Below are 27,493 nucleotides of genomic sequence, written 5' to 3'. Positions count from 1 at the left end.
CTTTTCAGTTTGTGTACAGAGAAGCTGAACCTGCCCCCGTTTCTTTACACAGTTAATGTTGACTATCCTCTCCAGTTACATACCCCCTTCACCCCCTTCCAAAAAAATAAAATCACTTCTATTTTGTTAATGAACACCGTTGTCTTTATTACTGTTTTCGCGGGAATGTTTTAAACCTGGGACGCAGACTGTGGTGGGGAGCGGGTGTAGTGTAGTGATGCAAATGACGCTTCTAAACTCCAGGAATGACAGGCTCCGCATTGGTGGACTGGTTGTTGCAACAGAGCCTGCCACCCCTCCTGATCGGGACTGTGTGTATGTGGGGGCTATGTGACTTTGTGGCAGGGGGAGGACGGTTACAGATCCCCTGCTGCGTGGCTCTTTGATCCAGGATAAGGACCGCTGCATAAGATCTCTAACTGCCCTCCCCCGCCACAAAGTCACAGAGCAACCCCCCCCCTCCACAGAACATGAAAACCACCTCCCATACTGACCAGGGTAACTAGTGACTGCACTGTGTATGTGCCCTGCTGCTGGACCTGCCCCCGCCTCTGTACCCTGCTAAAGGTGACTGTCCTGTCCAATTACCAACCCCCTTTCCCCCCTTCAGACAGACTCTCCTCCAAAAGAACATGATGGAAACAGTAATTAACAGAAACGTATTTTTTATTAGCAACTACACATGAAACTGGGGGGTGAAACTGGGACGGGGGCTTGGGTGAGGCGGGAAGGAAAGGACTTGTCACATTTTGGGGAATGAGAGCCTTCTAGTACTAGAGCAGTCTGCAGGGGTGGAGTGAGAGTTTTCACGGACTCTGCCGCCCCTCCTTCTTTGGACTTTGGGTGAGGGGGGTATGGGACTTGGTGGCGGGGGATGGCGGTTACAGATAGAATGCAGTGGGGCTCTGTCCTCCTGCCTCCGTTCCTGCAGAACATCCACAAGGCGCCGGAGCGTGTCCGTTTGCTCCCTCATTAGTCCAAGCAGCATTTGAGTCGCCTGCTGGTCTTCCTGCCGCCACCTCTCCTCCCGTTCCATGTGTGATCGGTGCATTTGGGACAAGTTCTCCCTCCACTGGGTCTGCTGTGCTGCCTGGGCTCGGGAGCAGCCCATAAGTTCCGAGAACATGTCTTCCCGTGTCCTCTTCTTCCTCCGCCTAATCTGCGCTAGCCTCTGGGAGTGTGATGCCAGGCTGGGTTGGGAGACAGTCGCAGATGTGGCTGTGGGAATGGGAAAAAGGGAGTGAATTCCTCAGAAAGATAAATTTAGTTGTGAACAAAGAACATAGTCTTTCTCTGTGAACAAGACCATGCACAGCACCTATCACATGCGCACTCAGGACAAGGTCGAATTTTCGGCCCTCGCATTCAGTGCCTGGGGTCTTGCACTGCAGATCTGAGAAGCGGGGCAGGACACCGGAATTTGTGTAGCAGGCAGACATGGTAAGCCGTAGACTTGTGGCTGCTTAAAACTTTAATAGTAGCACTGGCCTCCTTTCACATTGAAAGCAATGACAGTCCCTGCTGCCAGCAATCCGGCAAGCATGAACTCTGCCCCTGTCCCACCCCCTCGCGGCTGTCCCAGGGAAAGATCCCTGTATGCCGCCCCTCTCCCGCCTCCACCGCGTGGCTGTAAACCGCAGGTTACAGTTCTGTAAAGGAACGGGCAAGCAGTCCCAATACTAACATTCCCCTACCTAATTCAAAGCAGGTCACCATGAGCGACATCACCCTCATGAGGATCTCAGACAGCGATAAAGAAAGAATGCTTCGGGAAAGCCTGCAAAGACCAGGGCCGTATGCCACCATGCTCTGCAGGGCAATGATCCCGGAGTACTTGATTGTCTCCTGGCGCGGAAACGTTTCATACCACGGAGGACCCAATAAGGCCGCTCTCCCCAGGAACCTGATGCAAAGGCTTTCCAATTACCTACAGGAGAGCTTCGTGGAAATGTCCCAGGAGGATTTCTGCTCTATCCCCGGTCATATAGACCGCATTTTACTGTAGCTGCACTGGCAGGGACTAAACAGCAGAGCGGCTTGGGCAGAACAATCATGCAAAACCGGACATTGTTAGATTTTTTTTGAATAGTTGCACTGCCCAGGACTGAAACGTTAAGCGCCTAGGGCAAACTAATCATGAGAAACCCATTGTTGTTATTGTTAATATTCCTGTTCTGTAAAAAATAAATGTTTAGATGTTTAAAACACTTACTGGTTGATCCTTCCCCTGATTCTGTGTCCGGGTTAATGGCTGGGGACGGTTGGTAGGGGATCTCTGTAAGGGTGATGAAGAGATCCTGGCTGTCGGGGAAATCAGCGTTGTAAGCGCTGTCGACTGCCTCGTCCTCCTCATCTTCTTCCTCATCTTCCCCGTCCGCTAACATGTCCGAGGAAGCGGCCGTCGACAATATCCCATCCTCAGAGTCCCCGGTCAGTGGTGGGGTAGTGGTGGCGGCCGCACCTAGGATGGAATGCAGTGCCTCGTAGAAACGGGATGTCTGGGGCTGGGATCCGGAGCGTCCGTTTGCCTCTTTGGTCTTCTGGTAGCCTTGTCTCAGCTCCTTGATTTTCACGCGGCACTGCGTTGCATCCCGGCTGTATCCTCTCTCTGCCATGGCTTTAGAGATCTTCTCGTAGATCTTTGCATTCCGTCTTTTGGAGCGCAGCTCGGAAAGCACGGACTCATCGCCCCACACAGCGATCAGATCCAAGACTTCCCGATCAGTCCATGCTGGGGCCCTCTTTCTATTAGATTGCATGGCCATCTCTGCTGGAGAGCTCTGCATCGTTGCCAGTGCTGCTGAGCTCGCCACGATGTCCAAACAGGAAATGAGATTCAAACTGGCCAGACAGGAAAAGGAATTCAAATTTTCCCGGGGCTTTTCCTGTGTGGCTGGTCAGAGCATCCGAGCTTGGACTGCTGTCCAGAGTGTCAACAGAGTGTTGCACTGTGGGATAGCTCCCGGAGCTATTAGCGTCGATTTCCATCCACACCTAGCCTAATTCGACATGGCCATGTCGAATTTAGCGCTACTCCCCTCGTTGTGGAGGAGTACAGAATTTGAATTTAAGAGACCTCTATGTCGAACTAAATAGCTTCGTGGTGTGGACGGGTGCAGGGTTAATTCGATGTAACGGCGCTAAATTCGACATAAACGCCTAGTGTAGACCAGGCCTGAGTGTTTGAGCCACATACTTAAGTTAAAAAGCCTCAGATTGACCCATAGGCTGACAGCTTCACAGATAAGAGCTGCCGGCAAGGTTAGTATATAGTATATCATATCTCCTTCTTAATCTTCTGACAGTTGTGTGGTTGAATGTCTGGGTTCTTCTCAGAGATCCTGTTCCTCAATATTCTTTTTCTAGGTGTCTCAAAGACTCATGAAGCTACTATTTTCAATGGGGTTTCCTGCTCAATATTGGAGTCAGCAATGCTTTAGCTCCCCTACTGCTCACTGTCTTCCTTAAACCCACTATCCCTAAATTGCTTTGGTTATTGATAAATTGTTATTATCAGGAACTCACTGGGATATTGTCTGTTATTTTACACAGAGGAACAGCATAACAAACATACTGTGTATTCCCACCCTACATGGATAGGCAATGACTCCACCCAGCGCACATCCACTGTTAATATTTTGTTGTTTCCATTTCATTTAGGATGAAGACTCCATCAAGGGCCAGACCAGGTGTCCACAGCCAAGTTGCTGCATCCCTCTGGCCCCTCACATACTTCTTCATCCCAAGTGAAGGCTCCTTATCTGTCACAAAGGCACGTCAATCCTCACCCAGCAGATAATTCTGGGACCACCTTCCTCCTGACCTGAGAGAACAGCGTTTCAATGAGCCGAACTCCCACCATTCGGAAAGTGTGGATGCAGTCATTGAAAAACACTTCCACAGCCAGAGATCTGTGTCCTGCCTATACCCCAGTCAACTCTGGGTTTAAAATACTCTTGGAGTGCTCAGGCCCTCAGCCTTGGACCCACTTTTCTAGGTGACAAGTCTCCTCTTCAGAGAGGAAAACAGAAGGGCATTAGGGACAGAAAATGAATTAATCACCTCGCGAGTGTGATGACAGCTTCACTGTCTGTATTTCACTGCAGACTGTAGGGCAGGCTCAGGGTGAGGACAACAACTACTATGATGATAGTGTCTTTATAAAGGCATTTCTACTGTCCGGTGTTGGGAAGGGGGAACTGCCAGCTCCTCTGAAGACCCCAATAATCACTTGTAAGGAGACGATTCCTTGCCTCTGAGTAATGTCATGTCTCGTCCCTGATCAGATGGCGTTTTCTCCCTTAAGGACCAAGGGCAACAGCAGAAGCCCTGTTCCCCAACCTGGTTTGAAATTTATGCTGATGAAACAAGAGAGATTTTAATATATGATGGAAGGAAGTTGGATTAACATTGATCTTCCTGGAAGGTGGGATCATAGGGTGTTAATGTAGATTATGGCCTATAGGGAGACAGGAGCGACAGGAGAGAATGGCTCTACTGATGCTAATGTTTCTTTCAATTCATATTTTAGGATGAGTGCTCCATCATGGGCCAATTTAACTGGTGATCCTCTTTTGCCTGCCCCTGTACTCCCAGAGGCTCAGCTCTTCATTCTTTATGAAGCTTTCCTCGAACAGAGTGCACCTGCTGCCTCAGAGTTAGTATTGGGATTCCTTCACTTTCTTTCTCCGTGTGTATACTGAGGAGGTGTGGGGAATGTCTGTGTAGAGATTTGGGAACAAACATGCAATCCAGTTGCCACCATTCCAAAAAGATAAACACAAGACAAGATTCTCTGCAGTCATTGTAAGGAAGAACCAAATTCTCTCTCCCACTGGGCTCTTTCTGACCAACAACCAGCTCCAACCATTCCTTTTCATGTTAACATTCTCTTGCAATGCAAATAGACCTTTCCCAACCTCCTGACTTCACCTTGCTACTATCTAGTTAGTGAGTGTCATATTCTCCTATATCACTGCACTTCAGTGGAGGAGAAATGTCTAAATAACATTTTTTGCACAAAGAATGAGGAATACTTTTGGCACCTTAGAGACTAACACATTTATTTGAGCATAAGCTTTCGTGGGCTAAAACCCACTTCATCAGATGCATGATTCAAAGATTCAATCACTGCTATGGCAGAGGAGTTCTAGCTGGAAGTCAGAGTTGCCTGTTGCTTATTATTCAGAATCCCAGGGCCTGGAATCTGCCACTCTGGCTATGTGCACAATGAAACCAGTGGATGGCCTATGCCCGCTGATTCGGGCTTGTGAGGCTCAGAATAAGGGGCTGACTAATAGCAGCATAGACATATGTACTTAGGCTGCAGTCCAAGCCCAGAAACCCTCTGACTTTGTATGGTCTTAGAGCCTAAGTTCTAATCTGAGTCCGAATGTCTACAATGCAGTTAAACAGCCCCTTAGCCTGAGCTCCATGAGCCTGAGTCAGCTGGTGCAAGCCACAGCCGCAGGTGTCTAATTACACTATAGACATATCCTCTGATAATTTTGGGATTCGGAGTAAGATATTTATTTTCCACTACTTGTTTGGATAGATCATGATAACTCTGTCCCAGGGAGTGATACAAACAAATATTTGGATAAAAAGTTTTCATGGCTCCCCTCCCCACAATTAGTTTTCTTCTTTCTACTGCCTCACCCAGGACTGAAAGGCTTTGTACTATGGATTTTATTAAAAGTCCAAGGCACGGAGTGGGGATTTAAAGAGATTGTAATTGCAGAGATGGATTTAGCTGTGCATTAACAGGGACCATTATGGCACATTGGGGACCAGTGGAAGTGAGAATTGTTCAGCTGCTAATATTTGTATTTGTTTTTCTTATTTTAGGACACATTGTACATTGTATGACAGCTCTGATGCTCACATTCAATCATTGGCCCCATAAAGTTTGGCCTGGCCATGAAATCATAATCCCTTTTCCCTCTTCAGTGAGTATTCAAGTTCTCTTTAATACTAGCTTGTGCATACATTAAGGATGGTGTGTGGGAGAAGCTCTGTAAGGACTCGAATGCATGTAAGGAATAGTGCTGCCACCTTCCTGAAAATGCAGGACAGTTCTTTCATTCCGGGCATTGTAAGAAAGCTCCACCTTCTCTCTCTCACCTTGGGCACTGTCTGACCACTAAATAGCCCCAGCAATGACTCCACATCTTAACATCTATAATTAGTGAGAATTGTCTTACCCTTCCCCTCATTTATATAGTTCCAACGGTGCTTTAACGAGAAGGATGGAGGTAGGGTGACCAGATGTCCCGATTTTATAGGGACAGTCCCGATTTTTGGGTCTTTTTCTTATATAGGCTCCTATTACCCCCCACCCCCTGTCCCAATTTTTCACACTTTCTGTCTGGTCACCCTAGATGGAGGCAAGATCCCTGCTTGGAGACTCTACAATCTCTGCAGACAATGAACTGGTGAAAAATGTAAAGCCCATTATTCCCCTCCCTATAGTTCTTTGTCTGCTATTCCTGCCTCCTCAACCACAGCAAAGAGTCTTCTATTTATTGCCTCCTTTTAAGGAACATGCTTTTTATTAGGGAAAGAAGGAACACTGAGACAGATATACGTCAAATACTGATTGGCAAAGTGTGAAAAGGAGGATAATTCTTCAGTGGCTGATGTTTCAACTCTTTTTCCTTTAAGGCTGAGCTCTCCACCATCAGCCATTGAACCATCACTGGCAGCTGAAGATCCTTATTTTACCCCAGACGAACCTCATATTCTGGAGTGGGGCTTTCCTGAATGACAACTGACCATCATCTTCCCCGCAGTAAGTATTCATAGTCTCAGCCATTCTTCTGAGTGTACCTCAGAAATGGGTTTTCTATTTGCCAATTTGTACAGGGCTTTGGATCCTGAAAATGAAAATTCAGAACTAGAGCCTACAGCCATTCTAAGGAGGCACCAAACCCTGACTCACTCAGAGCATTATCTGAACTATGACCAGATCCAACAATTCTCTTTGAATGGAACTTGTCCGTTGCCAGCCTGCTAGCGCTGACTTATTAATATGTATGCAATGTTTATACAGAGTTCCTTATTCCTTGACTATGGTAGGAGGCAATGCCTCCTTTCCTTTATTGTAGGCTGTGGAAATACTACACAGGTTTTTGGGGTTGAGATCAGTATTATTTTCAGAAATGTTGTGGGGCCCAGACAAGTTCTCCTCATCCCTTAAATTTATTTACACTGTCCGATTGGTAGCAGTATATCTGTTCCTTTTATTGAACAGCTCAGTTCCGAACAGCGAATCTGCCTTTCTTCTAGTTCCCTTGTAGGAGAGAAGACACCAGTGATAGAATCCAGAACCTTCATCAACGGCAATCAGGAAACAACACAAACGAAAAAATACTTGTTCTATATCTCCAAACCCAGGCATCCTAGTAGTACAAAACTAGTGAGGACAAAGATTAGGAATCCTTATTTAGAGCTCATAAGTAGTTAAACCTAACCAAAACTCAGAGCTGAAAATGAAAGTTAAGTGAGTTCAGGGTTCAGCAGGAAAGAGGATTATTCCAGTCCCTTATACTGTATTTGGAAACTGCAGGTGCTGCAACTGAACAACATATTACAACAAGGATCTACGTCATCTCTGTTAACATGCTAAGAATGAGAACAAGTTAAGTTCCTGGACCTTTATTCTGTCCATGGTGAGAGAGATGTTTCTACCCCCATACACAACAGATCATTCAAGAGAGGTTTATTCTCCCCCAGTGAACACTGGGAAGAGGTTTAGAGTCTCCAGCAAGACACTGATCAGAGGTTTCGTCCCTCCCAGAAGACAGGGATTCGGATTATCCATCACAGAGATATGGCCACTACTGTTGAAACTCCCATAATGTCTAGCAATGCAGCATATGAGCTGCAAGAAAGCTTTGGTGCAGTTACTAGTGTGAGGTCAGGATAATAAGGACTCCAAGACCATAATCTTAGGATGCAGTCTCAGATAATTCGACAGGACTGTCCTGTATTTCAGTTGCATGAATACCCTGTTTGCTGCCCATCTATTCTATCATTAAATACAAGGTTGGTGCCACAGCGTTAGGTGAGAAGGGAAAAACTCCTTCCCTGGCACAAAGGCAGAGCCTGTAGGTAGAAACACATCAAAGAAACTGACCCTGGGCTTATTGTCCCCTGCAGGAGTGTGCACCAAAGAGATACATTTGGGGGCACCTGAAGTCTATCTGTGCTCTCTCTCCTGCACCCTCAAGGAGCGACATTACTGGCCACAATGATGAGGAGAGGAGAACCCAGCAACTACCTGGGGCAATTCCAACAAAAATGTTAGTATCAAAGCAACATCTGTTTAGTCTGAACCTTTCAATTAGTATCTCAGGTATCTCTGCTGTGGGAGATTATAGCATTGTCTGTGAACTTCTGCCCAAAGATCAGGGAGGGTGGAGGAGAACTGTGAACCCCCTGAACTCACACGGGGCCTATGGGTTCCCCCAAAGGAAGAATGAGGCTAGAGAGCTTAGGAGGAGGAAGAGGAGAGAAGTGAAAAGTAAAAACATGTCAGCTCTGTGACAGACCCAGACCAGTGGGGTACAGGAGTCTGGTAGAGGGCAAATATACTGGTCACTGGATGAGTAGTTTTCTGATCCCTGAGTGACCAGAGCAGGGGCTGCACTAGAGTAATCAGGAACCTGCTAGAACCAGTTAAGGCAGGCAGGCTAATTAGGACACCTGGAGCCAATTAAGAAGAAGCTGCTAGAATCAATTAAGGCAGGCTAATCAGGGCACCTGGGCTTTAAAAAGGAGCTCACTTCAGTTTGTGGTGTGAGTGTGAGGAGCTGGGAGCAAGAGGTGCAAGGAGCTGAGAGGGTATGCTGCTGGAGGACCGAGGAGCACAAGCGTTATCAGACACCAGGAGGAAGGTCCTGTGGTGAGACTAAGGAAGGTGTTTGGGGGAGGCCATGGGGAAGTAGCCCAGGGGGTTGTAGCTGTCATGCAGCTGTTACAGGAGGCACTATAGATAGCTGCAGTCCACAGGGCCGTGGGCTGGAACCCGGAGTAGAGGGGGGACCTGGGTTCCCCCCAAACCTCCCAATTGACCTGGACTGTGGGTTCTTCCAGAGGGGAAGGTTTCTGGGCTGTTCCCCAACCCACATGGTGAATCTCTGAGGCAAGAAAATCTGCCAATAAGTGCAGGACCCACCAAGATAGAGGAGGAACTTTGTCACAGCTCTTAAATAAGTTTTGGACTTTCATTATGGTTCTCAATAATCACACTGCAGTAAGTAGCCAATCCTTTGGCACCCACATCATATTTAGCTCTACTCTCTTATGCAATAAACACATTGTGAGTGTTTACCTCCTCCTTGCCAACCACCTGTACAGATTGCCCTGTGATCATTACAAGTTTTGTAATGGAGGTGAGTTACCTAATCAAACACACACGCACCTCTTTAATAGCGTGGTATTAACTGATGTTAAATCTCACGCTGCAGTATTTTCAGCATACGGTGTCCTATCTGATAAAGATGTCAGCTGGCAGCCCAGGGCTGCCCAGAGGATTCACTGGGCCTGGGCTCTTTGGCGGCGGGGGGGCTGCCGAATTGCCGCCAAAGACCCAGCACTTTGGTGGCGGGTCCCGGAGTGGAAGGACCTCCCTGCCGCCGAATTGCTGCCGAAAACCCGGAGCGGAAGAAGCTCAGGGGGCCCGGGCCCCGCGAGAGTTTTCCAGGGCCCCCGGAGCGAATGAAGGACCCCGCTCCAGGACCCCTGAAAAACTCTCGTGGGGGGGCCCCTGCAGGGCCCGGGGCCTGGGGCAAATTGCCCCACTTGCCCCCCCCTCTGGGCGGCCCTGTGGCAGCCAGGCTCAGGGCACAAGTAGATGTTGGCTAAACCCTGCAAATGGTCAATGAACAAGGTAGATTGTCTTCTTCACACTGCCCCTTGTATTTCATAATTTCAAAGAAATATTAAACAGTGCCTAGTTGCAAGAGTTCCACCAAACAGAGTTCTAGAATATTGCACATTCACTTCCTTTTTTTGCATGTGCAGAACCACTGACAAAGGCTGAATTTCCTAATCACCAGCTGTACTGATTGGGGAAAGAACACCTGTACTGATGTTAGAACAGCTGCTTCCCACCTCACAGGCAAGAGTAAGATGGGTTTCAAAAAACTCCCTCCTTTTGCTCACCACCTTCTCCTTTCTTCTAGTTTAGTAAATTAAAACTAAATTTCCATCACCCAGAGAACATCTCCCACATCCTCCCTACACATTTTCCCTAGTTCCAATGATATGAGCATATGAATTTACTTGATATTCTGAAGGATCTGTCAATATCTCCTATGATTGCTGGAAGAATGAGTTTTTACAAGTTCTCACAAGAGAATATGGAAAACTAAACTGGAAATGTTGGGCTGCTTTTTAGGTTCCATGTTTGTCCAAAATGGAATATTCATCAAGCTAGAAAGAAACCTCTGGAAACGCCATCTGGTTCCAGCCTCATCTCTAAGAAACAACTCCTAGGAGACCACATATTTGGCAGATATCCATGGGAAACATCTCCTATAAAACCACCTACAATCAGCCATAATTTCATCTATTGGAAACCTCTCCTGTGAGATGTTGTACCCTTGGACTGCATGTCCATCAGGAAAAATCTCTACTATGAGACCTCAATCATCAACTGAAAGGTTATACATCCTGATTCTACTGTGAGCTTCCCAGATTAAGGACTGTCTTCTGTTTTGTACTGCTGTTGGCACATCACTGAATATAATAACTCATTTTACTACTTTCTCTGGTGTTTCTCTGTCTTCTTTCTAGTCCAGAAGAATCTGCCTTCTCCATTATGTGTGTGCTCGCTCTCTCTCTCTCTCAATATGATGGTGCTGAACCTCTAAGAATGCATGAGCTTTGGAAGCTGTTCTCACCCTCCATTTTTCCATTGCACTACAACTGTATAGCATTGCAGTATACTGGTTGAGCTGGACTATCAGCAAAGCAGTCTGAGGCCTGGTGAGAGGTGTGAATTCTGAATCACTGCATGAGAAGAGGAACCAGGGTTACCAAATAAATCCATCATCCCCAGTAAATGCACCCCATAAGCCAAATCCACTCCCCTCTCTCTCTACTGCAGCCCAGTGAACACAAATTAAACACACACCCTATGCCAAAAGATCTCATTCCCAGCAACCAAAATCAATTCAACTGCCTCCCACCACTAAAAGAAAAAACAAATACCTCACTCCCAACGACCAAAACCAATTCAACATTTCCTGCCCCTCCGCTGCACACCCCAGAGACCAAAACCAATACAATGTTCCCCCACAAAACTCACCCACTGTGACCAAATCCCATTTCTATTCTCCCCATAGCCACTGAAGGCTCCTCTTCATGGCCATGTTCTGGGCTACTTGAAACTCTTCACTGCTTCACCAGGTCTGAGGGAGCCATCATAGGCTTCTCACCCTGCTGCAGGGAGCCATTACAGGCTTGTCACAGCTACTGCTGTAGGGAGCATCCTGAACTCAGCCACCTGCCAGGCTCTTCAAATTCCCCATCAGGACTCAGTGGAGAGACAGGCAGCCCTTCACCACCACCCTCCTCAGGCTGCTGCAAAGATCCATTCTGCATACGGCTCAAGCAGCTTCATGCTCTGGCTCCAGCTCCTGCAGTGCATTCTGAGGTAATGTGAGGTGCTGGCATCATGAATGCAGAGCAGCAACTGTTGCTTCCCAGCAAGTCCCCTACAGGAGGAAGAGAATGGAGGGACTTATGGTTCTATATGATTTAAAAAACCAGGACTCTCCTTCAATATACAGAGGAGAATTTTAAAGACAGACACAGTCATTGAGTGACGGGGCCCGCCAAGAAATTTCCCAATAATCCTATGGGACAGTCCAGTCCTGGATCATTGGTGCACTGTGGCTTTGTTCACCCTCACCCAGTCAGCTGTCAGGTCATTGCTTTATGGAATGTTGTAGCCTCCCCACATTCAGGATTGAACCCAGGTCCCATTTTGAGGAGGATTTGGAACAATCTTGTTAATTTAAAACAAAACCCCCACACATTTCCTGTATTTTAGAGTTGATAACTAGTATCAGTTCTGAAAATTAAGTCCCTAACATTTGCCTCCCTAACAATCCCCTAATACTACAAAGCTTTGCCTCTGGGTAAACTTTGAAACTGGCTTCTGCAAGGGCTGAGATAGGAAATTATTAAAGAAATTAATGTTGTTAGAAACCTCTGCATGACTCTGCCTCTGCAAAGCCAATAGGGAGAGGGGATTGAGGATGGCCCACACTATAACATTACCAGCCTAAAGATCAAAGATTATGAGTCAGACCACACAATCATGAGATTGGCCAAAAATAATCATGTCTTTTTAAAAAAGATTATTATATGTTTCTTTGATCTGTCTTGATTTTGTATCCCCCATGCCCACCCTCAGTGTGTGTGTGAGTGAGAGAAACAATTACTGTTGCACATACTCCCAAATTTATTATTGTGGAGAACAGACTATGTTAACTTGGAATTTTTTGATCTGAGCTGCTGTTCTAGGAGCAGTGTTAAACAAAATTGTATGATGGGGTATGTTGTGGAACAAAGACCAAAAAGAACATATGTAGTTGGGTCAGGTGTGAAAGTAAGCCGGTCCGTTATGGCGTACCGGTGAAAAGTGGCCGCCAGTACCGGCCCATACGCTGTGGCTTTAAGCGGGGTCCTTTGCCGCGGCAGCGCTTTAACATCGTTGCCCTTTTTGCCCCCCTGGAGCCCTGACGGGGAGGGGGGGCAAAAGAAGCAGCTGCCCCAGGGCCCGGTGATTTACAAGGGCCTGGGGCTCCAGCTGCTGCTCCCGGGCCCTTTAAAGCGCCGCTGGAGCCTCGGGTGGTGCGGGCCAGGCAGCTGGATGGGCTGGCTGGGGGACGCTGACCCCCCATCCCCGCCCCAGGCCCCGCCCCTTCTAGGAGCCGGAGCCGGCCCCCATACCGGTAAGTGTTGAATTTTACTTTCACCCCTGAGTTGGGTGCACAGAGCTGGAGGTTTGGATTCTTTGATGGAAGCTCCCCCACTTGAAATGCTGAGGGGTTTTAATCAGAAGGGACATTGGCTGGCTCTTGAGGATCACAGAGGGGGGTGAGGGGCCAGTCTGTGGTCAGGAAGGGAAGCACTACCAAGCTCTGATCAGATGAGGCTTTTCCTTTGGCAGTAAGAAGAAGGGTTACCGAATGTTCTTGTGATGTTTGTTATGTTTAATCAGGTTGAATAAAAGCGTACTGGTTTTCCAAACCCTGAAGTTGAAGGTGTTGTCAATGTGTGCGTAGCAGAGTCCACTCACTTAATGCGAGCACCACCTAGTCAAGTGTGTGCACGTGTAACCCACACACCTCTTGGGTGTGGTGTTCTGTCCCATCTAGAGCGAGAGAAAGAGAAAAGAACAAAGAAAAAAAGAGTCTGCTGTACAGCCTTAGCTAACAGCCAGGTTGCTTTTAGCTCATGCTGTAGAGGCTCATGTACTAAGCTCCAGAGGTCCCCGCTTCAATCCTGCCTGGCGACAACCGGGGTCTGTCAGTGTTACACATGCCTGCAGTTTTTTTCCTCAGTTTCTCCACTCACGGTGCACCCCATTGGCTGCTGCATTCGTCAGATGGGTCTTTGGTGACTCAGCCCTCTGGTCAAGTCACACACAGTCCATATGTGAAACAAACCAAACCCCTTCTGGGGTATATGGTCCAGCCAGGACAATCTCGCTGTCCTCAGTAATATCCTGCAGCCCTCCATGGGCTCAGTCCCTTAACAGTCCAACAGGTTCCATCATGGTACCCTCAGTTGGGTTCTGGCTACCTGACAAAGATTCCTGCTCTGGGATGGACTAGCGCCCCAGGGCTCCCTTCCTAGAGTGCTAGTCCATCCCTCTGCCTTCCTTTGAGTCCTCAGTGACCCCAGCTCTCCAGCTGAGCCACTCCTCTTGAACTCAGTTCATGGACCCCAGCTCTCCCACTGAGTCAGTCTCAGTTCGGCCCCTTTTCAGGGGTAACCCAGTTCCAGATATAGCAGTTCTCTGGGCCAGTTTAAACTCCCTTGCTCAGGGCTTAGCCACTTCCCCAGTGACTGTTTGGAAGGGAACCAAGCCCACCCACTACTCTGGGTCCCAATCTAGGGATACTATATGTAGCACCCATGTGCCACATCTCTTTAACTACATTTCCCTAGGCCACTTCCCCATGGCCCTTATCTTCTTTGAGTCCCAACAACCAGCCAGGAACACTTTCCTTGCTCCCCTGATCCCTACACACAGACTGAACATAGAGCCCTGCAGCTCCTTTTATATGCGCCTGCTTGGCCCTGATTGGCTGCTTCCCTGCAACCTCTTTCTGACTGGCTGTGTCCCATGCAGCCACTCTAGGCAGCTTGGAGGACTCAACTTCCCTTTTCTGGGGCAGGGTGTGGTAGGACCACAAGGCCTCCAGCAGGGGGCCTCCCGGCCTAGTACAGCCTGTCGGTTTGGAAAAAATCTGCAGGGCCCTTGGAGAGAGTGAGGTAGGAAAAGGAGCCAGGATCACCCCATATTTACAGGCAAATGGCCCTGGTGCAGGAGCTCTCACCCCAACATCTGCCCATCCCCTGCCCAGCAATTATTTCTGGCCCCCCAACTTCCAAATCAATCCTTTCCCCCAGGTCCCCACATCAGTTGGGACACCCAGCATTTCTGTGTGTTCCCCTCAAGCCCCATAAGTTCAGCTGACCTCTGGCTCCCCCTGGAGTTCTTTCATCTGCCCACCCAGGCTTGGCAGAGCTGCAGTGGGGTCCCTTCTCCCCCTTTCACCCCCCTCTACCCATTCCCATGCCATGTTCTATGCAAGGGAGCGGAGGAGCTCTCCCATTGCTCACAGGAGCAAAGAGGGAAGGAGGGAACGGAGCTCCCCTGAGCTGCTGGACTCTTTCTACTGCCCCCTTCCCCGCCTGCTAAAACGGCTTCAGGCTGCAGAGGAGGGAAAAGGGGAGGGAGCTCTTCCTACAGCAGCTCTGACTGGTTGCTCTTCCCAGGCAGGCAGGAAGGCAGCCAGATCGGGATTTCCCCAGGGGAGTGGAAATTCTTGTGTCATCACAGATTGGGATGCACCCCCACCTCCTTCCTTACCCCAGCCCGGAGCCCCCTCCCTCACACAAACTCCCTCCCAGAGCCTGCACCCCGCAGCCCTTCCTGCAATCCAACCCCCTGCCCCAGGCTCAGCCCAGAGCCCCCTCCCACCACTCCAGCCTGGTAAAAGTGATTAGGGGTAGGGGAGAGCGAGCGAGCGACACAGGGAGGAGAGATGGAGTGAGTGGGGTGGGGCCTCGGGGAAGGGGTGGGGCAGGGCAGGGGCGGGGCAAGGGTGTTTGGGTTTGTGTGATTAGACAGTTGGCAACCCTAGTCTCCAACTTGCTGTATTGTTTTTTTCACCTGCATAGTGACACAATTTACATTTAACTCGCCTTCTCATTTAAAAATGGCACAGTAAAATGTAAAAAAGATATGCATGAGTTAGGACTGACAATCCCAGTTAACTCACATGATTAACTCAAAAAAATTAATCGTGATTAAAAAAATTAATCGCGATTATTCGCAGTTTTAATCACACTGTTAAACAAATAGAATACTGATTGAAATTTATTAAATATTTAGATGTTTTTTCTATATTTTCATATATATTGTATTCTGTGATGTAATTGAAATCAAGTGTATATTATTTTTATTACAAATATTTGCACTGTAAAAATGATAACCAAAGAAATAGTATTTTTCAATTCACCTCATACAAGTACTATAGTGCAATCTCTTTGTAATGAAAGTGCAATTTACAAATGTAAATGTTTGTTATGTAACTGCATTCAAAAACAAAACAATGTAAAACTTCAGTGCCCACAAGTCCACTCAGTCCCACTTCTTGTTCAGCCAATCGCTAAGAGAAACAAGTTTGTTTATATGTACAGGAGATAATGCTGCCCTCTTTTTATTTACAAAGTCACCAGAAAGTGAGAACAGGCATTTGCATGACACTTTTCTAGCTGACATTGCAAGGTATTTATGTGCCAGATATGCTAAACAAACATTCATATGCCCCTTCATGCTTCCACCACCATTCCAGAGGACATGCTGATGATGCTCGTTAAAAAAATAATGCGTTACTTACATTTGTGACTGAACTCTTTGGGGGGAGAATTGTATGTCCCCTGCTCTGTTTTACTGTTTTCTGCCATATATTTCATGTTATAGCAGTCTCGGATGATGACCCAGCACATGTTGTTCATTTTAAGAACACTTTCACTGCAGATTTGACAAAACGCAAAGAAGGTACGAATGTGAGATTTTAAGATAGCTACAGCACTCGACCCAAGGTTTAAGAATCTGAAGTGCCTTCCAAAATCTGAGAGGGATGAGGTGTGGAGCATGCTTTCAGAAGTCTTAAAAGAGCAGCACTCCGATGCAGAAACTACAGAACCTGAACCACCAAAAAAAGAAAATCAATCTTCTGCTGGTGTCATCTGATTCAGATAATGAAAATGAACATGCGTGAGTCTGCATTGCTTTGGATTGTTAACGAGCAGAACCCGTCAGCATGGACGCACGTCCCTATAATGGTGGTTGAAGCATGAAGGGACATATGAATCTTTAGCGCATCTGGCATGTAAGTATCTTGAGATGGCTGCTACAACAATGCCATGAGAATGCCTGTTCTCACTTGCAGGTAACATTATAAACAAGAAGCGGGCAGCATTATCTCCTGCAAATGTGAACAAACTTGTTTGTCTGAGCAATTGGCTGAACAAGAAGTAGGACTGAGTGGACTTGCAGGCTCTAAAATTTTACATTGTTTTATTTTTGAATGCAGTTTTTTTTGTACATAATTCTACATTTGTAAGTTAAACTTTCATGATAAAGAGATTGTACTACAGTACTTGTATTAGGTGAATTGAAAAATACTATTTCTTTTGTTTATTTTGCAGTGGAAATCACTTTTGTAATCAAAAATAAATACAAAGTGAGCACTGTACACTTTGTATTCTGTGTTGTAATTGAAATCAATATATTTGAAAATGTAGAAAACATCCAAAAATATTTAAATAATGGTATTCTATTATTGTTTAACAGTGCGATTAATCGAGATTAATTTTTTTAATCGCTTGACAGGCCTAGCATGAACATTTAAATAAAAAAGAAGCACTGAAAACATGGACCAAACTGTTTAGCATTGGCTTTCTTTTGGTGATATTTCAATCTCTTTGTTTGTCAGAGGTATTGCAAATACCATAGCAAAAATGTGTGCACCAGGAGTAAGGTGGGGGCTAGTGTTTTATAGCTACCTTGCCTCATTATAGTTAGAGCTGTGTCATGCCATTTACAGTGCTAAGCCCCAGTCTCAGAAATTCTGTCTGCTCCAAAAATGTTTGTTTTATTTTGGGTTATTTTTAATTTAATCTACAATTTAGAATGAATTTACATTTCATGAAAATGACTAATGTCTCTCCTAGATAAAAACTTTTCACTGGGGAATTTCTAGAACAACAAATATACCTGAAGCCCTTTTGGGGCCTTATGTCTGTGCAATGTACAGCCAATTTAACACCTATCTGATCCTAGATATGTGCACTAGAAGAGCACCTCTAGATCTACAGCATTAAAACTAAAGCCTTCACGCTTGAAGTATTTCAGCCAATGAGTGTGCAAAACATTGGATATTTGATGATGTTAATTGAAGTTAAATAATTAATTTTCTTTTTTTCTTTTCTTTTTTTCCCTCCTAGAAACATATGTTTGCTTTGCTGCAACCAACATAAGGTTTGCAGCCAGCATAAGAGATTTGCCTAGAAGCAGAGGAGTTTGTTTAAAAAGAAAAATATGCTATTAAAATTAAGAGCCTAGTAAATAAACTATCCTATACTGAACAGACTGCTTTAAATACAGCTCATACATATGTATAAGGGTGATAATTTATCAAGCACTTTACTAGGGTCTCTGTGCAAATCTGGTACTAATGACCTATTGTAAAACTGTCAAACCAAAAGGTTTGCCCGTAAAATATAGATACATTTATCTTCACACAGTTTTTTTTTGTTTCATCTGCAGGACAATTGATGGCATCACCTATCTTGGAAATATAAAAGACAAAGAAGCTGCCAAAAAGCAGTACGAGAAGGCGGTTTCACGTGGACATACTGCAGGTCTAGTCAAGTAAGACTCAGATCAGTGTGTACACCTTTATAGCATCGTTATTCACTTCCAGTCCCATAGGAAAAGTGTGTTCCTGTGTTTCATAGGAGTAATTTGAGAAGCCTATATTTGATATCAAAAGAGCAGTTACTTACCGTGGTTCTTTGAGAGGTGTTGTCCACACAGATTCCACTTCTGATGTGCAAGCACCACATGTATGTGAAATCGGATTATTTTTGGCTAGCAATGTCCACTGGGGCTGCCCTTGTGCCCTGGATATCCTCGCATCCTCACCCCAGGGCATAAAAGGCCAGAGCAGATTCAGCCATTCCTCAGCTCTTTTGCCAACATGGAATCCTATTGTTGATCGAGTCTGTATAAGCAAGGAAGGAGGGTGGGTCTTGGAAATTGAATGAGCTCTAGCTTACGTGGGTGGATCTAACCTAGCGATCTAATCATAGGATCTAATACAGTTAGATACCCATTTAGACAAACTGGGTGGAAATGGTGGGACCCTTAACCCTATCTGCAAAGGCTACAGACAGTGTGAGGGAGCACAGATGATCATGATCATCCCTGTCTGTTGACATAATGTATGGCTGTGGGTGTTCCCCATTATCAGCTGGATCCCTGAAGCAAAAGTAGAAATGCTGTGCAGGCGAGATATATGGCTCCGAGTGCCAGGATATTTATGTGAATATGAGTTTTCTGGGGGGACCAGAGGCCTTGTGTTTGAATGTGCTCCAGATGAGCTCCCATTTGAATGTGGAGGCATCCATCACCAATATCTTGGTAGGCAAAGGTGCAGAAAAGGGATGCTCCATTGCACACGTGAAGCAGGTCTTTATACTAATCTGATGAGGAGAAGACTTCTCGCAGGACCTTCATCTTCATGTCCATCTGGTGCTTGCTGGGTAAGTACACGGATTTCAGCCACCCTTGCAGATGGTTGAACTCTGGCATGCTGAGTGATGTAGATGCAGGAGGCCATGTGACTCAAAGGCTGCCTGAGGCATGCTCTTGCAGACATCTCTGGGTGAGCCTGCTGATTGATGAGATTCACTATGGTCTGGTACCTCCCCTGCAGTAGATAAACTCTTGCTAACCTCAAATCTAACACAGCTCCTATTCTCTACTTTGGGTTGGCAAAAGTGTGTTGTGGGGTTTTTTTGTTTGTTGTTTATTTTTATCTTGAATCTCATTGTGGTGAAGAATCCTAAAATCACACAAACTCAGTTGGTCACAAGCTGGGGAAATTTTCCTAAGATCAGCCACTCATCCAGGCACGGGTCTTCCTGAATGCTGTGTTGTTTTAAGCTGGCTGTGATGAGAGACTTAGAGAATACTCTCAGTGCCATGAAGAGCCCAAAGACCAGCACCCTGTATTCATAGAGAGTCTCCCACTATGAATCTTAAGTATTTTCTGTGTTCTGGATATACAGACAGCTGGGAATAAGTGTCCTGAAGCTTGAGAGCCAAAAACCAGTCATGAAGATGAGGGGATAATTGAGGCCAGATGACCATCCTGAACTTGAAATGAAAGTTGAATCTGTTGAGATGTCTCAGGTCTAGAGTAGGACACCAGCTTCCCTTTCAATTTGGGATTAAAAAGTGATGGGGGTAGAACCCCTTGCCTCTGCATTTCATGTATTCCAATGCTCTGAATTGCAGTATTCATTTTAGCAGTATCTCATGAGAGGGTTCCCGAAGAAGGCCGGGGAAAGGAAGGGACTGGAATTGGATAGAATACCCCTTGTTTGTAATTTCCAGGACCCAATGGTCTGATTATCATTTGGACCTCTTTAGGTATTCCAGAAGATTGGAACTGTGAAGCCCTGTGTATCACAATGGAAGTGGCTGTTGTATGTAGCACTGTATCAGAGACATCTAAAGCAGCCTGCAGATATGTTTGGGCCACTAACTCTCTTTCAGACACTAGAGACTTTAGTTCTCCCTATGTTCCTGAGGAAACTGCTCTATGCATTGTGATATCTTGTCCCAGGACATATAGTTGTATTTTGACAGAAACATCTGATAATTCAAAATGTTCATTTGGACACTAGCCAAGGTTATTGGTGCCAAGGAGTTGGTACTAGGGAAGTGCACACCATGGTCGCAGGCAGTACCATGAGGATACATTGACCATCCAGTGGTGCTAAGGCATCAGAGGATCCTGATGTGGGCCGTGAGCCACCTTTTGGCTGAGGGGCATAAGAGACAGAGATCTGTTTTGTGTCTAATTTTGCTGGTCACTGGCAAGGGTGACCTTAACCTATGCTCACTCTGGGGGTGATGCTCTGCCTACTTCTTTCCAATGATGACTAGGTGAAGGAAGACTTGACTGCTCTGCCCGATTTAGTAGTTGAGGGGTTTTGATCCGTTTGATGAAGAATGAGCCTGGCAGCTTGATGCAGAGCTGCAGTTCACAGGAGCACTAGCCAAAAGTGACCATTCAGGCTTTTTGGGATCTTTCACCTCAGGCTCTGAAGAGGCCCTCATCAAGCGCTCTACAAGACAGGGCTTGAGCTGGGTCTTCCTCTCTTGCTGCATTCTCTTGGAGAAGGAACAGCAGATCGATCATTTGCCAGGGATGTATCCTTGGCCAAGGCAGAAGTAGTACCTAGAATGCCCAGCATTGAGCGGGATAGCAGCCTCACAATAGGAGGCTATCCCTATGAGTCCTGAGTCCTAGCACCAAGGGTATCCCCAAACATATTCTAAACTAATAACTATACTAACTATATTAACCACTATTAACTACCCAAACAAAAGATCGTATGGTAGTCAGAGTAAGTGAACACTACAGGATTTCTGTCTTGCTGCCATGAACAGTAAGAAGGAATGGAGGGACAGTTGGGCCTGCACCGCCCTGTATGCCCTCTGGTGGGGGGTGCAAAGACTATCCAGTGTGCAGGTGCTGCCCCAGTGGGCATTGCTATCCAAAAAGAATCTGATTTCACATGCATGGGACATGTGCACACCCAAGAGTGGAATCTGTGTTAACAATGACTCAGAGAAGAAACCATTTTTCTTATTCACCCTGATATGGCATTAATTTTGTAATTGACTCTGCATTTCCTTTTACCTGGGGACTTCAGCAAAGTGCCAAACTTGACAAACATTAATTGTGCCTCATCACACCACTAATATTTTCCTGCCTCATAGGGAGGTGTAAATTGAATAACATATTTGATTAGCATTGATCTGCTGAATCTAATATAGGCATTTATACTGAGAACACCACAACAGTATCTTAGTGCCCATTTGACAAGATGAATGTTTTTAAATACCACATGGCAATTATTTGACTGTTGGATGTATGATTGTGTGAAATGGTGTTAAGAGACCAAATTTAATCTCATTCCAGCCATTCAGTGGTTGGATTTAAACTTTGTTCTCTGTGCTTTGGCCATTTTATTGTCATTCCTAACTCATTTTGGGAATTGGTATTCTATCCTATTCAGGTCTTCTACCACATGCATCTCTGTGTTATCTATATAGTCATTGCAAAAAGAGGTGTGCATTTACAATTAGACAGGTAACTTGAGATCGCTATCTTGGTTTAAAAATCCTAGTGGAGACAAGGCACAGGTAGTGTTGACCTTGGTGTAGGTAGTTGAGGTCAACCCCAGATGAGGGGAAGGATATACCTGACCTCAGCTAGCTAGGTCAATCTTATATCTTCCTGTCCGGGGTTGACCTTGATGAGTTACATCAAAGTAAAAATGACCTGTGCCTTGTCTCCACTAGGTTTCTACATCAAGACAGCTATCTCAATGTAAAAACAAATCTATTAGAATTAGAACCAATCTATTAGAATTCTTTGAGGGTGTCAACAAGCATGTGGACAAGGGTGATCCAGTTGATATAGTGTACATAGACTTTCAGAAACCCTTTGACAAGGTTCCTCACCAAAGGCTCTTAAACAAAGTAAACTGTAATGGGACAAGAGGAAAGGTCCTCTCATGGACCAGTAACTCGTTAAAATATAGGGAAAAAAGAGTAGAAATAAATGGTCAGTTTTCAGCATGGAGAGAGGTAAATAGTGGTGTCCCCCAGGGGTCTGTGGTGTCCCCCAGTCCTTTTCAGTATATTCATAAATGATCTGGAAAAAGGGGTAAACAGTGAGGTGGCAAAATTTGAAGATGATACAAAATTACTCAAGATAGTTAAGTCCAAAGCATACTGCGAAGAGTTACAAAGGTTTCTCACAAAACTGGGTGAGGAGACAACAAAATGGCAGAAGCCCTCTATACCAACATTCCACACAAAGATGGACTACAAGCCATCAGGAACAATATCCCCTGTAATGTCACAGCAAACCTGGTGGCTGAACTTTGTGACTTTGTCCTCACCCACAACTATTTCACATTTGGGGACAATGTATACCTTCAAGTCAGTGGCACTGCTGTGGGTACCCGCATGGCCCCACAGTATGCCAACATTTTTATGGCTGACTTAGAACGCTTCCTTAACTCTTGTCCCCTAATGCCCCTACTCTACTTACGCTACATTGATGACATCTTCATCATCTGGACCCATGGAAAAGAAGCCCTTGAGAAATTCCACCATGATTTCAACAATTTCCATCCCACCATCAACCTCAGCCTGGACCAGTCCACACAAGAGATTCACTTCCTGGACACTACAGTGCTAATAAGCGATGGTCACATAAACACCATCCTATACCGGAATCCTACTGACCGCTAGCTTTATCCAGACCACACCACACAATCCATTGTCTACAGCCAAGCTCTAAGATACAACCACATTTGCTCCAACCCCTCAGACAGAGACAAATACCTACAAGATCTCTATTAAGCATTCTTAAAACTACAATATCCACCTGCTGAAGTGAAGAAACAGATTGACAGAGCCAGAAGAATACCCAGAAGTCACCTACTCCAGGACAGGCCCAACAAAAAAGTAATAGAACGCCACTAGCTGTCACCTTCAGCCCCCAAATAAAACCTCTCCAGCGCATCATCAAGGATCTACAACCTATCCTGAAGGACGATCCCTCACTCTCACAGATCTTGGGAGACAGGCCAGTCCTCGCTTATAGACAGCCCCCCAACCTGAAGCAAATACTCACCAGCAGCCACACACCACACAACAAAAACACTAACCCAGGGACCTATCCTTGCACCAAAGCCCGTTGCCAACTCTGTCCACATATCTATTCAGGGGACACCATCATAAGACCTAATCACATCAGCCACACTATCAGAGGCTCGTTCACCTGCACATCTACCAATGTGATATATGCCATCATGTGCCAGCAGTGCCCCTCTGCCATGTACATTGGCCAAACCGGACAGTCTCTACGCAAAAGAATAAATGGACACAAATCAGATATCAAGAATTATAACATTCAAAAACCAGTCGGAGAACACTTCAACCTCGCTGGTCTCTCAATTACAGATCTCAAATAGCAATACTCCAACAAAAAAACTTCAAAAACAGACTCCAACGATAAACTGCAGAATTGGAATTAATTTGCAAAGTAGACACCATTAAATTAGGCTTGAATAAAGACTGGGAGTGGATGGGTCATTACACAAAGTAAAACTGTTTTCCCATGTTAATTTTCCCCCCTCTCTGCTATTCACACCTTCTTGTCAACGGTTGGAAATGGGCCATCCTGATTATCACCAGAAAAGTTTTTTTTCTTCTGCTAATAATAGCTCACCTTAATTAATTACCCTCATTACAGTTGGTATGGCAACACCCATTTTTTCATGTTCTCTGTGTATATATATTTTCCTACAGTATCTTCCACTGCATGCATCCGATGAAGTGGGTTTTAGCCCATGAAAGCTTATGCTCAAATACTTTTTTTAGTCTCTAAGGTGCTACAAGTACTCCTCGTTCTTTTTGCTGATACAGACTAACATGGCTACCACTCTGAAAAATGGCAGATGAAATTCAATGTTGATAAATGCAAAGTAATGCACTTTGGAAAACATAATCCCAACTATACATATAAAATGATAGGGTCTAAATTAGCTGTTACCACTAAGGAAAGAGATCTTGGAGTCATTATGGATAGTTCTCTGAAAACACCCACTCAATGTGCAGCAGCAGTCAAAAAAGCTAACAATGTTAGGAACCATTAGGAAAGGGATAGATAATAAGACAGAAAAATATCAGAATATCTCTATATAAATCTGTGGTATGCCCACATCTCGAATACTGCGTGAAGACCTGGTTGCCCCATCTCAAAAAAGATATATTGGAATTGGAAAAGGTTCGGAGAAGGGCAACAAAAGTTATTAGGGGTATGGAACAGGTTCTGTGTGAGGAGAGATTAAAAAGCCTGGAACTTTTCAGCCTGGAAAAGAGGAGACTAAGGGGGGATATGATAGAGGTCTATAAAATCATGACTGGTGTGGAGAAAATGAATAAGGAAATGTTATTTACTCCTTCACATAACACAAGAACTGGGGTCATCAAATTAATAGGCAGCAGGTTTAAAACAAAAAGAAGTACTTCTTCACATAATGCACAGTCAACCTGTGGAACTCGTTGCCAGAGGATGTTAAGGCCAAAACTATAACTGGGTTAAAAAAATAACTAGATAAGTTCCTGGAGGACAGGTCCATCAGTGGCTGGTCAGGGATGCAACCCCATACTCTGAGGGCACGTCTTCACTACCCGCCGATCCGGCGGGTAGCAATCGATCTATTGGGGATCGACTGATCGCGTCTAGTGAAGACGCGATAAAATCGATCCCTGATCGCTCTGCCATCTACTCCGGAAATCCACCACGGCAAGAGGCGGAAGTGGAGTCGACGGCGGCGTGGCAGCAGTCGACTCGCCGCCGTCCTCACAGCCAGGTAAGTCAACCTAAAATACGCAACTTCAGCTATGTGATCTTAGGTCGAACCCGCCCCGTAGTGTAGACCTAGCCTGAGTGTCCCTAGCTTCTGTTTGCCAGAAGCTGGGAGTGTAAGACGGGGATGGATCACTTGATGATTGTCTGTTCTCTTCATTTCCTCTGAAGCACCTGGTGTTGGCCACTGTCAGAAAACTGGATACTGCACTAGATGGACCATTGGTCTGACACAATGTGGCCGTTCTTATATTATTATCTATATCTGTAGTGAAGACAAAGCCTGAGTGTCTTCCAGTAGTGCTTTAAGTGACGTGACTGGTACCTGTCACTGCTGGAGAAGCAGTTTGCTGCTCTCCAAGAATCTCATAGCTTTTCACCATATATTTAAGTCATACAGACTGACATACAGCAACAGTCTCACATTAAGAAGATTCTCTGGTTTCCCTATCTAGACACAGAGTGGGTGTGACCAGGGCTGGCTCCAGCATTTCTGCCGCCCCAAGCAAAAAAAAAAAAAAAAAAGCCGCGATCGGCAATTGGGAAAAAAAAAAAGCCACGATCGGCGGCGGCAGGTCTAATCCTAGAGGGAGTGAGGGACCTGCCGCCCCTCTCCCTTGGCAGCCCCAAGCACCTGCTTGTTAAGCTGGTGCCTGGAGCCGGCCCTGGGTGTGACATAGGGCAGCATCAGTGAAAGCTTCCCCACATTGTTCCATCAATGTTTCAACTCTGCCATGGAGCAACCACCTCTAGTCAGGGTAGCTCAGTTTCCATAATTATTTAATCCTTGATGCCTGAAAAGAGGCTGCTAAATCTAGTGCGAGTTTTTGTGATGTAGACACATGTCCACTAACAACTAGGCTAATGCAACCTGCCCCATTTACACAGAGCACCAAAGAGCTATTGATTTCAAAATGGACTTTTGGTTACTACCAACCACTTGAGCCAAATTCAAATCAATATCCTAGGGCAATGGTTCTCAACCAGAGGTATGTGTACCCCTGGGGGTACAGAGAGGTCTTCCGGGGTTACATCAACTCATCTAGATATTTGCCTAGTTTTACAACAGGCTACATAAAAAGCACTAGCAAAATCGGTACAAACTAAAATTTCATACAGACAAAATGAGAAAGTAAGCACTTTGTCAGTAATAGCGTGCTGTGACACTTCTGTATTTTTATGTCTGATTTTGTAAGCAAGTAGTTTTTAAGTGAGGTGAAACTTGGGGATACACAAGACAAATCCGACTCCTGAAAGGGGGACATACTCTGGAAAGGTTGAGAACCACTGTCCTAGGGCGTAGCCTCTAACCACTGGATCCTGCAAGGTGTTGAGCACTCCTGTGAGATGCCGAGCACCCTCAACCCCTACTGACTGCAATGCACCTATTAGGCTGAAGCTCCAAATTCTCAGTACTTTCTAGTTCACACTAGGAAATCTCTCTTAATTAGCTGGCCAATCCAAGTTACTTTCAAGGAATGTCTAGTCAAAATACCTACTGCTGTGTAGGTCAGAATTGAAACTGTAGTTTTAGGCATGTTAAAAACTATAAGAACATTACATTTATATTGATTCTTAAAACAAATGAAACCAGGGAAAAGATTTAATGGTTGTAGTGTGACAGCAATTTCTTATTGATAAGAAAAAGCATCCAGGGGATTCTTATATTGGTGTTTTTCTGATTTGTAGTTATTGTGCTTAACATTTCTAGGGCCTCTGGGAGAAAAACTGAAAAGTTCACTGTTTCAGTCAACATTGTAGCAGCCAGCAAAGTCACTTCTGAGCTCACCTATGAGGAGCTTTTGAAACGGCACTTGGGAAAATATGAGATGTTGATTAAAGTAAAACCGAAGCAGCTAGTCAAACAATTTCAGGTAAATTGCTCTGGGATTTCATTTATATTCAGCAGCGTTAATACAGAGCAGTTAAAAACTCTAGTAGAAACAGTGGGCGAAGAAGGGCACTGCTCCTAGGTAATGCCAGCTAAGTGTATATTTATATCTTAAGCTGTGTGCTCCAGGAGATAAATCCATTTACCACTAATAAAGGTGAGTACAAGAACAAATAACTAATGTTTCAGCTGTCTGAGCAGCCTTTATCAAAGGCTTTCTGTTCATTTTTTCCCCACAGCCGTTGCAAAACAATATGAAACAGGAAGTTATTGTAATGCATTGACAAATGCATGTGATCAAGGTTCCTTCCTGTGGCTGGCTCCAGTGATTATACAGCCTGCTGTGTTTGCTTAAGCTTGATTTATACTGACAACTGTGGTGGCCACAGTTTATGCTGATTATTCCACAGCAATTGCACCCAACCATTACAACATCCAGGACCATGCTGTCAATTCACAGGGGCATGAGACCAGGCTTAATTTGCACATGAATTATCATATATTTTAAAATCAATAATTGCAGCCACAATATTTTGTCCACGTCCAAGTATCTATAATATCTTTTTAATAGAAAATGCAAGTTTTTCTAGTTCAACAC

General features: G+C 45.3%; 1 pseudogene; it reads left to right on the top strand.

Moving 5' to 3' along the window:
• LOC135881563 (inter-alpha-trypsin inhibitor heavy chain H3-like) overlaps positions 1–27,493 on the top strand; it is a 120,165-nt pseudogene that overhangs the window by 62,951 nt on the left and 29,721 nt on the right.

Source organism: Emys orbicularis, chromosome 7 (assembly GCF_028017835.1).
Source record: "Emys orbicularis isolate rEmyOrb1 chromosome 7, rEmyOrb1.hap1, whole genome shotgun sequence".
Taxonomy (NCBI): domain Eukaryota; kingdom Metazoa; phylum Chordata; order Testudines; family Emydidae; genus Emys; species Emys orbicularis.
The sequence above is the reverse complement of the archived record's forward strand: the minus strand, read 5'-3'. Positions and strand labels throughout refer to the sequence as shown.